Source organism: Triticum urartu, chromosome 2 (genome assembly GCF_003073215.2).
Source record: "Triticum urartu cultivar G1812 chromosome 2, Tu2.1, whole genome shotgun sequence".
In the NCBI taxonomy this organism is placed as follows: domain Eukaryota; kingdom Viridiplantae; phylum Streptophyta; class Magnoliopsida; order Poales; family Poaceae; genus Triticum; species Triticum urartu.
Genome location: NC_053023.1, coordinates 693,387,866 through 693,403,847, shown reverse-complemented (window position 1 = coordinate 693,403,847; position 15,982 = coordinate 693,387,866). Strand labels below are relative to the sequence as shown.

General features: G+C 39.8%; 1 pseudogene; it reads right to left on the bottom strand.

The window, feature by feature from the left end:
• The window catches only part of LOC125537954, a 64,758-nt pseudogene extending 50,793 nt beyond the window's left edge, over positions 1–13,965 (bottom strand).
• Between the last annotated feature and the right edge of the window lie 2,017 nt (positions 13,966–15,982).

The following is a 15,982-nucleotide window of genomic DNA, read 5'->3' as shown; positions in this document are numbered from 1 at the left end:
TAGCTCGTATACAAAATAAGTATCTCACACATGAAAATATTTTGTTGAAGGAGCATATTATCGCACTCAAAGGCATTATCAGCAAGTTAGAAGACCTCCTACGCTCGATGTGCGACTATCCATCACCAACCACTCCACCTTCTTCACCAACAAAGGAGACATAATCACATGGGTATGTGCACTCCCCTTGGCAACTGCCAAGCTTGGGGGAGTGCCCCGGTATCGTATCACCATCACTTTAATCTTTACCATTTTTCTTAGTTCAATCCTTTTGGTAATATTTTGATCTAGTAGAATAAAAGTTCTTAGTATGATCCAGTTGTGAGTTTTGCTTTATGATCCTTCTATGTAATCGAGTCCGTGAGCTATATAATAAAGATTAGTGTTGTGTCAAGGGCTTGATTATTTTGCCATGATCTTAAGTGAATAAAAGAAAAGAGAAATAAATAAAAATAAACAAAGAGATCATATGGATCTTATGGAGAGTAATGAGCTCACATAGAAAAGTATGATGAATAAAAGCTGTTGAGAGTTGACAGACATAGTTTTGGTCATCATTGCAATTAATAGGAAGTAATAAAGAAAGAGATGTCTTCACATATAAATATACTATCTTGGGCATCTTTTATGATTGTGAGCACTCATTAAAATATGACATGCTAAAGAGTTGACGTTGGACAAGGAAGACAACGTAGTGGGTTATGTTTTCTTACATCTGAGATAAATTATATTGTCATGGATCATCCAACATGATTGAGCTTGCCTTTATCCCTCATGCTAGCCAAATTCTTTGCACCAAGTAGAGATACTACTTGTGCTTCCAAACACCCTTAAACCAGTTTTGCCATGAGAGTCCACCATATCCACCTATGGATTGAGTAATATCCTTCAAGTAAGTTGTCATCGGTGCAGGCAATAAAAATTGCTCTCTAAATATGTATGGTTGATTGGTGTGGAGGAAATAAGCTTTATACGATCGTGTGATATGGAAGAAATAAAAGCGACAGACTGCATAATAAAGGTCCATATCACAAGTGGCAATATAAAGTGACGTTCTTTCGCATTAAGATTTTGTGCATCCAACCATAAAAGCGCATGACAACCTCTGCTTCCCTCTGTGAAGGGCCTATCTTTTACCTTTATCTCCTACCTTACATAAGATTCATGGTGATCTTCACCCTTCCTTTTTACATTTTATCTTTTGGCAAGCACAACATGTTGGAGAGATCCTGCTATATATGGCTAATAGGATGTGAGTTTTCATGAACTATTACTGTTGACATTACCCTTGAGGTAAAACATTGGGAGGCAAAACTATAAGCCCCTATCTTTCTCTGTGTTCGATTAAAACTCCATACCCATAAGTATTGCGTGAGTGTTAGCAATTGTGGAAGACTATATGATAGTTGAGTATGTGGACTTGCTGAAAAGCTCTTATATTGACTCTTTACTATGTTATGATAAATTGCAATTGCTCCAATGACTAAGATTATAGTTTGTTAGTTTTCAATGAAGTTTATGATGCATACTTCTGATTGAATTATTACTCTAGCATAAGAGATCATATGGCAAGAATTATATAAGTTGCTATTTTAAGAATGATCATGATGCTCTCATGTTCGTATTTTATTTTTATCGACACCTCTATCTCTAAACATGTGGACATATTTTTCGATTTCGGCTTTCTCTTGAGGACAAGCGAGGTCTAAGCTTGGGGGAGTAGATACGTCCATTTTGCATCATGATTTTATATCGATATTTATTGCATTATGGGTTGTTATTACACACTATGTCACAATACTTATGCCTATTCTCTCTTATTTTACAAGGTTTACATAAAGAGGGAGAATGCCGACAGCTGGGATTCTGGGCTGGAAAAGGAGCAAATATTAGAGACCTATTCTGCGCAGCTCCAAAAGTCCTGAAACTTCACGGAAGACGTTTTCATAATATATAAAAAATAATGAGCGCAAGAAGTTCACCGGGGGGCCACACCCTACCCATGAGGGTGGGGGCGCGCCCTACCCCTCTGGGCGCGCCCCCTACCTCGTGGGCCCCCTGGTGGCCCTCTGATGGCCATTTTCTGCTATATGGAGTCTTTCGATGAGGAAAAAAATCATAAGCCATCTTCCCGGATGAGACTCCGTCGCCACGAGGCGGAACCTTGGAGGAACCAATCTAGGGCTCTGGCAGAGCTGTTCTGCCGGGGAAACTTCCCTCCGGGAGGGGGAAATCATCGCCATCGTCATCACCAACGCTCCTCTCATTGAGAGAGGGCAATCTCAATCAACATCTTCACCAGCACCATCTCCTCTCAAAACCCTAGTTCACCTCTTGTATCCAATTCTTGTCTCCAAGTCCAGGATTGGTACCTGTGGGTTGCTAGTAGTGTTAATTACTCCTTGTAGTTGATGCTAGTTGGTTTATTTGGTGGAAGATCATATGTTCAGATCCTATATGCATATTAATACCCCTCTAATTATGAACATGAATATGCTTTGTGAGTAGTTACGTTTGTTCCTGAGGACATGGGAGAAGTCTTGCTCTTAGTAGTCATGTGAATTTGGTATTCGTTCGATATTTTGATGAGATGTATGTTGTCTCTCCTCTAGTGGTGTTATGTGAACGTCGACTAAATGACACTTCACCATTATTTGGGCCTAGAGGAAGGCATTGGGAAGTAATAAGTAGATGATGGGTTGCTAGACTGACAGAAGCTTAAACCCTAGTTTATGTGTTGCTTCGTAAGGAGCTAATTTGGATCCATATGTTTCATGTTATGGTTAGGTTTACCTTAATACTTTTGTTGTAGTTGCAGATGCTTGCAATAGAGGTTAACCATAAGTGGGATGCTTGTCCAAGTAAGGGAAGCACCCAAGCACCGGTCCACCCACATACCAAATTATCAAAGTACCAAACGCGAATCATATGAATGTGATGAAAACTAGCTTGACGATATTCCCATGTGTCCTCGGGAGCGCTTTACATCATATAAGAGTTTGTCCAGGCTTGTACTTTGCTACAAAAAGGATTGGGCCACCTTGCTACACTTTATTTACTTTTTTTTACTTGTTACTCGTTACAAATTATCCTATCACAAAGCTATTTGTTACCTATTATTTCAGTACTTGCAGAGAATACCTTGCTGAAAACTGCTTATCATTTCCTTCTGCTCCTCATTGGGTTCGACACTCTTACTTATCGAAAGGACTACGATAGATCCCCTATACTTGTGGGTCATCAAAACTCATGCAATATGATATAAACCCCATCTTGTTATCCTCGAAGACAACAATACAATACGTGCCTTGCTGCCCCTACTGTCACTGGGAAAGGACACCGCAAGATTGAACCCAAAGCTAAGCACTTCTCCCATTGCAAGAAAGATCAATCTAGTAGGCCAAACAAAACTGATAATTCGAAGATACTTGCAAAGATAACCAATCATACATAAAAGAATTCAGAGAAGATTCAAATATTGTTCATAGATAAACTTGATCATAAACCCACAATTCATCGGTCTCAACAAACACACCGCAAAATAAGATTACATCGAATAGATCTCCACAAGAGAGGGGGAGAACTTTGTATTGAGATCCAAAAAGAGAGAAGAAGCCATCTAGCTAATAACTATGGACCCGTAGGTCTGAAGTAAACTACTCACACTTCATCGGAGGGGCTATGGTGTTGATGTAGAAGCCCTCCGTGATCGATACCCCCTCCGGCAGAGCTCCGGAAAAGGCCCCAAGATGGGATCTCATGGATACAGAAAGTTACGGCGGTGGAATTAGGGTTTTGGCTCCGTATCTGGTAGTTTGGGGGTACGTAGGTATATATAGGAGGAAGGAGTACGTCGGTGGAGCAACATGGGCCCCACGAGGGTGGAGGGCGCGCTTGGGGGGTAGGCGCCCCCTACCTTGTGCCTTCCTGGTTGATTGCTTGACGTAGGATCCAAGTCCTCTGGATCATGTTCGTTCCGAAAATCATGTTCCCGAAGGTTTCATTCCGTTTGGACTCCGTTTGATATTCTTTTTCTACGAAACCCTAAAATAGGCAAAAACATCAATTCTGGGCTGGGCTTCCGGTTAATAGGTTAGTCCCAAAAATAATATAAAAGTGTATAATAAAGCCCAATAATGTCCAAAACAGGATATAATATAGCATGGAACAATAAAAAATTATAGATACGTTGGAGACGTATCAAGCATCCCCAAGCTTAATTCCTGCTCATCCTCGAGTAGGTAAATGATAAAAACAGAATTTTTGATGTGGAATGCTACTTGGCATAATTTCAATGTAATTCTCTTAATTATGGTATGAATATTCAGATCCAAAAGATTCAAGACAAAAGTTCAATATTGACATAGAAATAATAATACTTCGAGCATACTAACTAAGCAATTATGTCTCTTCAAAATAACATGGCCAAAGAAAGTTATCCCTACAAAATCATATAGTCTGGCTATGCTCCATCTTCACCACACAAAGTATTTAAATCATGCACAACCCCAATGGCAAGCCAAGCAATTGTTTCATACTTTTGGTGTTCTCAAACTTTTTCAATCTTCACGCAATACATGAGTGTGAGCCATGGACATAGCACTATATGTGGAATAGAATGGTGGTTGTGGAGAAGACAAAAAGGGAGAAGATAGTCTCACATCAACTAGGCGTATCAACGGGCTATGGAGATGACTATTAATAGATATCAATGTGAGTGAGTAGGGATTGCCATGCAACGGATGCACTAGAGCTATAAGTATATGAAAGCTCAACAAAAAGAACTAAGTGGGTGTGCATCCAACTTGCTTGCTCACGAAGACCTAGGGCATTTTGAGGAAGCCCATCATTGGAATATACAAGCAAAGTTCTATAATGAAAAATTCCCACTAGTATATGGAAGTGATAGCATAGGAGACTCTCTGTCATGAAGATCATGGTGCTACTTTGAAGCACAAGTGTGGAAAAAAAAGGATAGTAGTATTGCCCCTTTTATTTATTTATTTATTCTTTTTTGGGCCTTTTTTGGCCTTTCTCTTTTTTTATTGGGAAAATACTCTATGAATGATGATCATCACACTTCTATTTATTTACAACTCAATGATTACAACTCGATACTAGAACAAAGTATGACACTATATGAATGCCTCCGGCAGTATATCGGGATAGCAATGATGCATGAGTGACTTATATGAAAGAATTATGAACGGTGGCTTTGCCACAACTAAAATGTCAACTACATGATCATGTGAAGCAATATGACAATGATGGAGCGTGTCATAGTAAACGGAACGGTGGAAAGTTGCATGGCAATATATCTCTGAATGGCTATGGAAATGCCATGATAGGTAGGTATGGTGGCTGTTTTGAGGAAGATATATGGTGGGTGTATGATACCGGCGAAAGGTGTGCGGTATTAGAGAGGCTAGCAATGGTGGAAGGGTGAGAGTGCGTATAATCCATGGACTCAACATTAGTCATAAAGGACTCACATACTTATTGCAAAAATCTATTAGTTATCGAAGCAAAGTACTACGCGCATGCTCCTAGGGGGATAGATTGGTAGGAAAAGACCATCGCTCGTCCCTGACCGCCACTCATAAGGAGGACAATCAATAAATACATCATGCTCCGACTTCTTAGCATAACGGTTCACCATACGTGCATGCTACGGGAATCACAAACTTCAACACAAGCATTTCTCAAATTCATAACTACTCAACTAGCACGACTCTAATATCACCATCTCCATATCTCAAAACAATTATCAAGTTTCAAACTTCTCATAGTATTCAACACACTCATAGGAATTTTTTATATTAATCTTGAATGCCTAAAATAATTAAAGCAAATTACCATGCTGTTTTGTAGGACTCTCAAAATAATCTAACCGAAGCATGAGAGAACAAAAGTTTCTATAAAACAAATCCACCATCGTGCTCTAAAAGATATAAGTGAAGCACTAGAGAAAAAACTATATAACTCAAAAAGATATAAGTGAAGCACATAGAGTATTCTAACAATTTCCGAATCATGTGTGTCTCTCTCAAAAAGGTGTGTGCAGCAAGGATGATTGTGGAAAACTAACAAATAAAGACTCAAATAATACAAGACGCTCCAAGCAAAACACATATCATGTGGTAAATAAAAATATAGCTCCAAGTAAAGTTACCGATAGAAGTAGACGAAAGAGGGGATGCCTTCTGGGGCATCCCCAAGCTTTGGATTTTAGGTGTCCTTAGATTATCTTGGGGTTCCATGGTCATCCCCAAGCTTAGGCTCTTGCCACTCCTTGTTCCATAATCCATCAAGTCTTTACCCAAAACTTGAAAACTTCACAACACAAAACTTAAAGTAGAAAATCTCGTGAGCTCCGTTAGCGAAAGAAAACAAAACACCACTTCAAGTGACTGTAATGAACTCATTATTTATTTATATTGGTGTTAAACCTACTGTATTCCAACTTCTCTATGGTTTGTAAACTATTTTACTAACCATAGATTCATCAAAATAAGCAAACAACACACGGAAAATAGAATCTGCCAAAAACAGAACAGTCTTTAGTAATCTGCAGCTAACGCAATTTCTGAAACCCCAAAAATTCTAAAATAAATTTCTGGACGTGAGGAATTTATCTATTAATCATATTCAAAAAGAATTAACTAAATATCACTTTTCAAATAAAAATGGCAGCAGTTCTCGTGAGCGCTAAAGTTTCTGTTTTTTACAGCAAGATGAAAAAGACTTTCCCCAAGTCTTCCCAACGGTTCTACTTGGCACAAACACTAATTAAACACAAAAAACACAAGCAAAACAGAGTCTAGATAAATTATTTATTACTAAACAGGAGCAAAAAGCAAGGAATAAAAATAAAATTAGGTTGCCTCCCAACAAGCGCTGTCGTTTAACGCCCCTAGCTAGGCATGAAAGCAAGGATAGATCTAGGTATTGCCATCTTTGGAAGGCAATCCATAAGTGGCTCTCATAATAGATTCATAAGGTAATTTAGTTTTCTTTCTAGGGAAGTGTTCCATGCCTTTCCTTAACGGAAATTGGAATCTAATATTCCCTTCCTTCATATCAATAATTGCACCAATCGTACTAAGGAAAGGTCTACCAAGAATAATAGTACATGAAGGATTGCAATCTATGTCAAGAACAATAAAATCCATGGGCACATAATTCCTATTTGCAACAATAATAACATCATTAATTCTTCCCATAGGTTTCTTAATAGTGGAATCCGCAAGGTGCAAGTTTAAAGAGCAATCATCAAAATCACGGAAACCTAGCAAATCACACAAAGTCTTTGGAATCGTGGAAACACTAGCACCCAAATCACACAAAGCATAGCATTCATGATCTTTAATCTTAATTTTAATAGTAGGTTCCCACTCATCATAAAGTTTTCTAGGGATAGAAACTTCCAACTCAAGTTTTTCTTCATAAGATTGCATCAAAGCATCAACGATATGTTTGGTAAAGGCTTTATTTTGACTATAAGCATGAGGAGAATTTAGCACGGATTGCAACAAGGAAATACAATCTATCAAAGAGCAATTATCATAATTAAATTCCTTGAAATCCAAAATAGTGGGTTCATTAATATTTAAAGTTTTGACTTCTTCAATCCCACTTTTAACAATTTTAGCATCAAGATCTAAAGACTCCGAATTTTTGGAATGTCTTCTAGGTAAAGGTGGATCATATTCAGTCCCATCATTATCAAGATTCATATTTCAAAACAAATATTTAACAGGGGACACATCAATAACTTTTAGATCTTCATCTTTATTGTCATGGAAACTAGAAGAACACGCTTTTATAAAGCAATCTTTCTTAGCACGCATCCTAGCGGTTCTTTCTTTGCACTCATCAATGGAAATTCTCATAGCTTTGAGAGACTCATTGATATCATGCTTAGGTAGAATAGATCTAAGTTTCAAAGAATCAACATCAAGAGAAATTCTATCAACGTTCCTAGCCAACTCATCAATCTTAAGCAATTTTTCTTCAATCAAAGCATTGAAATTCTTTTGCGAGGTAATAAATTATTTAATATTAGATTCAAAATCAGAGGGTATCTTATTAAAATTTCCATAAGAATTGTTGTAGGAATTACCATAATTATTAGAGGAATTACTAGGATACGGCCTAGGATTAAAGTTTCCTCTATACGCGTTGTTACCAAAATTATTCCTACCAACAAAATTCACATCCAAAGATCCATTATTATTCTCAATCAAGGTAGACAAAGGCATATCATTAGGATCAGAAGAAACACTTTTATTAGCAAATAATTTCATAAGTTCATCCATCTTACCACTCAAAACATTAATTTCTTCTATCGCATGCACTTTCTTATTAGTAGATCTTTCAGCGTGCCATTGAGAATAATTAACCATAATATTATCTAGGAGTTTAGTAACTTCTCCTAAAGTGATTTACATAAAAGTGCCTCCCGCGGCCGAATCTAAAAGATTTTTAGAAGCAAAATTCAATCCAGCATAAAAATTTTGTATAATCATCCACAAATTCAAACCATGTGTAGGGCAATTACGTATCATTAATTTCATCCTCTCCCAAGCTTGTGCAACATGTTCGTGATCAAGTTGCTTAAAATTCATAATATCGTTTCTAAGAGAGATGATCTTAGCGGGAGTAAAATACTTAGAGATAAAAGCATATTTGCACTTATTCCACGAATCAATACTATTTTTAGGCAAAGACGAAAACCAAGCTTTAGCACGATCTCTAAGCGAAAAAGGAAATAGCTTCAATTTAACAATATCATTGTCCACATCTTTATTCTTTTGCATATCACACAAATAAACAAAGTTGTTTAGATGGGTAGCAGCATCTTCACTAGGAAGGCCGGAAAATGGATCTTTCATGACAAGATTCAGCAAAGCAGCATTTATTTCACAAGATTCAGCATCGGTAAGAGGAGCAATCGGAGTGCTAATAAGATCATTGTTGTTGGTATTGGTAAAGTCACACAATTTGGTATTATCTTGAGCCATCGTGACAAGCAAGCAATCCGACACACAAGCAAACAAGAAACGGGCAAAAAGAGGCGAATAGAGAAAGAGAGGGAGGATGGAGAGAGAGAGGGCAAATAAAATGACAAGGGTGAAGCGAGGGAGAGGAAAACGAGAGGCAAATGGCAAATAATGTAATGCGGGAGATAAGGGTTTGTGATGGGTACTTGGTACGTTGACTTTTGCGTAGACTCCCCGGCAACAGCGCCAGAAATCCTTCTTGCTACCTCTTGAGCACTGCGTTGGTTTTCCCTTGAAGAGGAAAGGGTGATGCAGCAGAGCAGCATAAGTATTTCCCTCAATTTTTGAGAACCAAGGTATCAAACCAGTAGGAGGCCACGCACAAGTCCCTCGCACCTACACAAACAAATAAACTCCTCGCAACCAACGCGATAAAGGGGTTGGCAATCCCTTCACAGTCACCTACGAGAGTGAGATCTGATAGATATGATAAGATAATATTTTTGGTATTTTTATGATAAAGAGAAATAAAGATGCAAGTAAAATAAATGGAAAAGGAAATAACTAAGTATTGGAAGATTAATATGATGGAGAATAGACCGGGGGCCATAGGTTTCACTAGAGGCTTCTCTCGGGAGCATTAGTATTACGGTGGGTAAACAAATTACTGTTGAGCAATTGACAGAATTGAGCATAGTTATGAGAATATCTAGGTATGATCATGTATATAGGCATCACGTCCGAGACAAGTAGACCGACTCCTGCCTGCATCTACTACTATTACTCCACACATCGACCGCTATCCAGCATGCATCTAGAGTATTAAGTTCAAGAGAACAGAGTAACGCTTTAAGCAAGATGACACGATGTAGAGGGATAAACTCATGCAATATGATATAAACCCCATCTTGTTATCCTCGATGGCAACAATACAATATGTGCCTTGTTTCCCCTACTGTCACTGGGAAAGGACACCGCAAGATTGAACCCAAAGCTAAGCACTTCTCCCATTGCAAGAAAGATCAATCTAGTAGGCCAAACCAAACTGATAATTCGAAGAGACTAGCAAAGATAACCAATCATACATAAAAGAATTCAGAGAAGATTCAAATATTGTTCATAGATAAACTTGATCATAAACCCACAATTCATCGGTCTCAACAAACACACCGCAAAAGAAGATTACATCGAATAGATCTCCACAAGAGAGGGGGGAAACTTTGTATTGAGATCCAAAAAGAGAGAAGAAGCCATCTAGCTAATAACTATGGACCCATAGGTCTGAAGTAAACTACTCACACTTCATCGGAGGGGCTATGGTGTTGATGTAGAAGCCCTCCGTGATCGATACCCCCTCCTGTGGACCTATGGAAAAGGCCCCAAGATGGGATCTCGTGGATACAGAAAGTTACGGCGGTGGAATCGGGGTTTTGGCTCCGTATCTGGTAGTTTGAGGGTACGTAGGTATATATAGGAGGAAGGAGTACGTCGGTGGAGCAATATGGGCCCCACGTGGGTGGAGGGCGCGCCTGGGGGGTAGGCGCGCCCCCTACCTCATGCCTTCCTGGTTGATTGCTTGACATAGGGTCCAAGTCCTCTGGATCATGTTCGTTCCGAAAATCATGTTCCCGAAGGTTTCGTTCCGTTTGGACTCCGTTTGATATTCTTTTTCTGCGAAGCCCTAAAATAGGCAAAAAAAACAGCAATTCTGGGCTGGGCCTCTGGTTAATAGGTTAGTCCCAAAAATAATATAAAAGTGTATAATAAATCCCAATAATGTCCAAAACAGGATATAATATAGCATGGAACAATCAAAAATTATAGATACGTTGGAGACGTATCACTTGCCGATCATCGGGCAAGTCAACCAAAGTGCACACTTTGTTCTCATACATGGATCCCATCTCAGATTTCATGGCCTCAAGCCATTTTGCAGAATCTGGGCTCATCATCGCTTCCTCATAGTTCGTAGGTTCATCATGGTCAAGTAACATGACCTCCAAACAGGATTACCGTACCACTCTGGTGCGGATCTTACTCTGGTTGACCTACGAGGTTCGGTAGTAACTTGATCTGAAGTTTCATGATCATCATCATTAGCTTCCTCGCTAATTGGTGTAGATGTAACAGGAACCGGTTTCTGTGATGAACTACTTTCCAATAAGGGAGCAGGTACAGTTACCTCATCAAGTTCTACTTTCCTCCCACTCACTTCTTTCGAGAGAAACTCCTTCTCTAGAAAGGATCCATTCTTAGTAATGAATGTGTTGCCTTCGGATCTTTGATAGAAGGTGTACCCAACAGTTTCCTTTGGGTATCCTATGAAGACACATTTCTCCGATTTGGGTTCAAGCTTATCAGGTTGAAGCTTTTTCACATAAGCATCGCAGCCCCAAACTTTAAGAAACGACAACTTTGGTTTCTTGCCAAACCATAGTTCATAAGGTGTCGTCTCAACGGATTTTGATGGTGCCCTATTTAACGTGAATGCAGCCGTCTCTAAAGCATAACCCCAAAACGATAGTCGTAAATCAGTAAGAGACATCATAGATCGCACCATATCTAGTAAAGTATGATTACGACGTTCGGACACACAATTACGCTGTCGTGTTCCGGGTGGTGTGAGTTGCGAAACTATTCCGCATTGTTTCAAATGTAGGCCAAACTCGTAACTCATATATCCTCCTCCACGATCAGATCATAGAAACTTTATTTTCTTGTTACGATGATTTTCCACTTCACTCTGAAATTCTTTGAACTTTTCAAATGTTTCAGACTTATGTTTCATTAAGTAGATATACCCATATCTGCTCAAATCATCTGTGAAGGTGAGAAAATAATGATACCCGCCGCGAGCCTCGATATTCATCGGACCACATACATCAGTATGTATGATTTCCAATAAATATGTTGCTCGCTCCATAGTTCCAGAGAATGGCGTTTTAGTCATCTTGCCCATAAGGCACGGTTTGCAAGTACCAAGTGATTCATAATCAAGTGATTCCAAAAGTCCATCAGCATGGAGTTTCCTCATGCGCTTTATACCAATATGACCCAAACGGCAGTGCCACAAATAAGTTGCACTATCATTATCAACTCTGCATCTTTTGGCTTCAACATTATGAATATGTGTATCACTACTATCGAGATTTAACAAAAATAGACCATTCTTCAAGGGTGCATGACCATAAAAGATATTACTCATATAAATAGAACAACCATTATTCTTAGATTTAAATGAATAAACCATCTCGCATCAAACAAGATCCAGATATAATGTTCATGCTTAACGCTGGCACCAAATAACGATTATTTAGGTCTAAAACTAATCCCGAAGGTAGATGTAGAGGTAGCGTGCCGACGGCGATCACATCGACTTTGGAACCATTTCCCACGCGCATCGTCACCTCGTCCTTAGCCAGTCTTCGCTTAATCTGTAGTCCCTGTTTCGAGTTACAAATATTAGCAATAGAACCAGTATCAAATACCTAGGTGCTACTGCGAGCTCTTGTAAGGTACACATCAATAACATGTATATCACATATACCTTTGTTCACCTTGCCATCCTTCTTATCCGCCAAATGCTTGGGGCAGTTCCGTTTCCAGTGACCAGTCTGTTTGCAGTAGAATCACTCAGTCTTAGGCTTAGGTCCAGACTTGGGTTTCTTCTCCTGAGCAGCAACTTGTTTGCCGTTTTTCTTGAAGTTCCCCTTCTTCTTCCCTTTACCCTTTTTCTTAAAACTAGTGGTTTTGTTAACCATCAACACTTGATGCTCCTTTTTGATTTCTACCTCCGCAGCCTTTAGCATCGCGAAGAGCTCGGGAATTGTCTTATTCATCCCTTGCATATTATAGTTCATCACGAAGCTTTTGTAGCTTGGTGGCAGTGATTGAAGAACTCTGTCAATGACACTATCAACAGGAAGATTAACTCCCAGTCTTCCCAACGGTTCTACTTGGCACAAACAGTAACTAAACACAAAAAACACAACCAAAACAGAGTCTAGATAAATTATTTATTACTAAACAGAAGCAAAAAGCAAGGAATAAAAATAAAATTGGGTTGCCTCCCAACAAGCGCTATCGTATAACGCCCCTAGCTAGGCATAAAAGCAAGGATAAACCTAGGTATTGCCATGATAATGATAAGATAAATCGCAAAAGCTCATCTCATACTCCCAACGTTCAGCAGCAGGCTTCCTTTGTGGCAAGCAAAAATAATCAAAAGGGCTAAATTTAATGGGACAAAAGTCCCCAAGATCAAGCTCGGGAGGTATTGGTTCCTCCTTTGGCCCCTCATATTGCACAATCAATTCATCATTATAAGCATTCTTTTGGCAAAAAGTCATGAGTCTTTGTTCAAGGGAAAAACCTAGCCCATTGTTTTGGATGGCAAAATTATCATTAAGTTCAAAGATCCTATTAACAAGAGCATCGGTAGGAACCTTTTTTCTAAGGTTTTCATTAAAAGCAACATGATCTAAAGATCGTAAACGCATAATATCTTCTTGATAGAAAAGAATTGCTTCTATGGGAGGACGGCCGGCATCCACCCTATAATGCGCAAAAATTTCATTGGACTCTTTTATTATAAATCTGAACTCATGAGCTAAAAAGATGGTCGTTGCTCGCTTAACAGAGGAATGCTCAATATTAGAAAATTCTAGGAAAATCCTTTGTATGGAAGGATGCATATGTAAAAATTGTCTCTCGAGTTTAACTATGAGCAAGGATATAGCATCTGCGAGACTACTAGTTTTATGAAGGATAGATCCACTCATAGTGGGCAAAGCACCGGCACAAGTAAAAAATCTTGAATAACTCCCTTCCCAATAATATTACCGCTGCCAATACGAAACTTTTTAGTGTGCAAAATAATAGAATTTTCAAGAGGATCATCAATAGCATCAAAGTTTTCCATATTATTATCCTTATCAATGAAAACCTCCCCAGTTTTAGACATGATGGCAACAAATTGCAAAAAGAACGAGCACATAGAAGGCAAGAAGGAAAAAGAGGCGAATGAAAAAAGAGGGCAAATAAAACGGCAAGGGTGAAGTGGGGGAGAGGAAAATGAGAGGCAAATGGCAAATAATGTAATGCGAAGGATAAGAGTTGTGATGGGTACTTGGTATGTCTTGACTTGGCGTAGATCTCCCCGGCAACGGCACCAGAAATCCTTCTTGCTACCTCTTGAGCACTACGTTGGTTTTCCCTTGAAGAGGAAAGGGTGGTGCAGTAAAGCAGCGTAAGTATTTCCCTAAGTTTTTGAGAACCAAGGTATCAATCCAGTAGGAGACCATGCGCGAGTCACCTCGTACCTACACAAACAAATAAGAACCTCACAACCAACGCGATAAAGGGGTTGTCAATCCCTTCATGTCCACTTGCAAGAGTGAGATCTGATAGAGATGATAATAATAAGATAAGTTTTTTTGATATTTTTATGATATAGATTGAAAGTAAAGATTGCAAAATAAAATAGATTGGAAACTTGTATGATGGAAAATAGACCCGGGGGCCATAGGTTTCACTAGTGGCTTCTCTCAAGATAGCATAAGTATCACGGTGGGTGAACAAATTACTGTCGAGCAACTGATAGAAAAGCGAAAAATTATGAGAATATCTAGGCATGATCATGTATATAGGCATCACGTCCGTGACAAGTAGACCGACTCCTGCCTGCATCTACTACTATTACTCCACACATCAACCTCTATCAAGTATGCATCTAGGGTATTAAGTTCATAAGAAAAGAGTAATGCCTTAAGCAAGATGACATGATGTAGAGGGATAAACTCATGCAATATGATATAAACCCCATCTTTTTATCCTCGATGGCAACAATACAATACGTGTCGTTTCCCTTTCTGTCACTGGGACTGAGCACCGCAAGATTGAACCCAAAGCTAAGCACTTCTCCCATTGCAAGAAAGATCAATCTAGTAGGCCAAACCAAACTGATGATTCGAAGAGACTTGCAAAGATAAACCAATCATACATAAAAGAATTCAGAGAAGATTCAAATATTGTTCATAGATAAACTTGATCATAAACCCACAATCCATCGGATCTCGACAAACACACCGCAAAATAAGATTACATCGAATAGATTCCAAGAGAATCGAGGAGAACTTTGTATTGAGATCCAAAGAGAGAGAGAGAAGAAGCCATCTAGCTACTAGTTACGGACCCGAAGGTCTGAAATAAACTACTCACACATCATCGGAGGGGCCATGGAGTTGATGTAGAGGCCCTCCGTGATCAATGCCCCCTCCGGCGGAGCTCCGGAAAAGGCCCCAAGATGGGATCTCTTGGGTACAGAAGGTTGCGGCGGTGGAATTAGGTTTTCGTGGTGCTCCTGAATGTTTGCGGGGTATATGGATATATACAGGAGGAAGAAGTAGGTCGGTGGAGCAACGAGGGGTCCACGAGGGTGGAGGGCGCGCCCAGGGGGGTGGGCGCCCCCTGCCTCGTGGCCTCCTCGATTGTTTCTTGACGTCCACTCCAAGTCTCCTGGATCACGTTTGTTCCAAAAATAACGCTCCCGAAGGTTTCATTCCGTTTGGACTCCATTTGATATTCCTTTTCAGCGAAACTCTAAAATAAGCAAAAAATAACAATTTGGGCTGGGCCTTCAGTTAATAGGTTAGTCCCAAAAATAATATAAAAGTGTAAAAATAAGCCCATTAACATCCAAAATAGATAATATAATAGCATGGAGCAATCAAAAATTATAGATACGTTGGAGACGTATCACTCTCACCGCCGCGGTAGCTCCTGGACGCCGCGGCGGATGGAGCCGGGGTCATCCTCGTCGTCGGGCTCTGGCTCGCCGGCCGCGCTCCGCCCCGTCAAGCCTGAGCCGGAGGAAACGCCGCTCGGGCGCCGCACCCGCAGCGGCGCTCTCGTCATCAACGAGGGTGCCCGGCCCACCCCGCCTGCTCCGGCTCCGGGGAGGCGCTCCCTTCGCCTGGTCC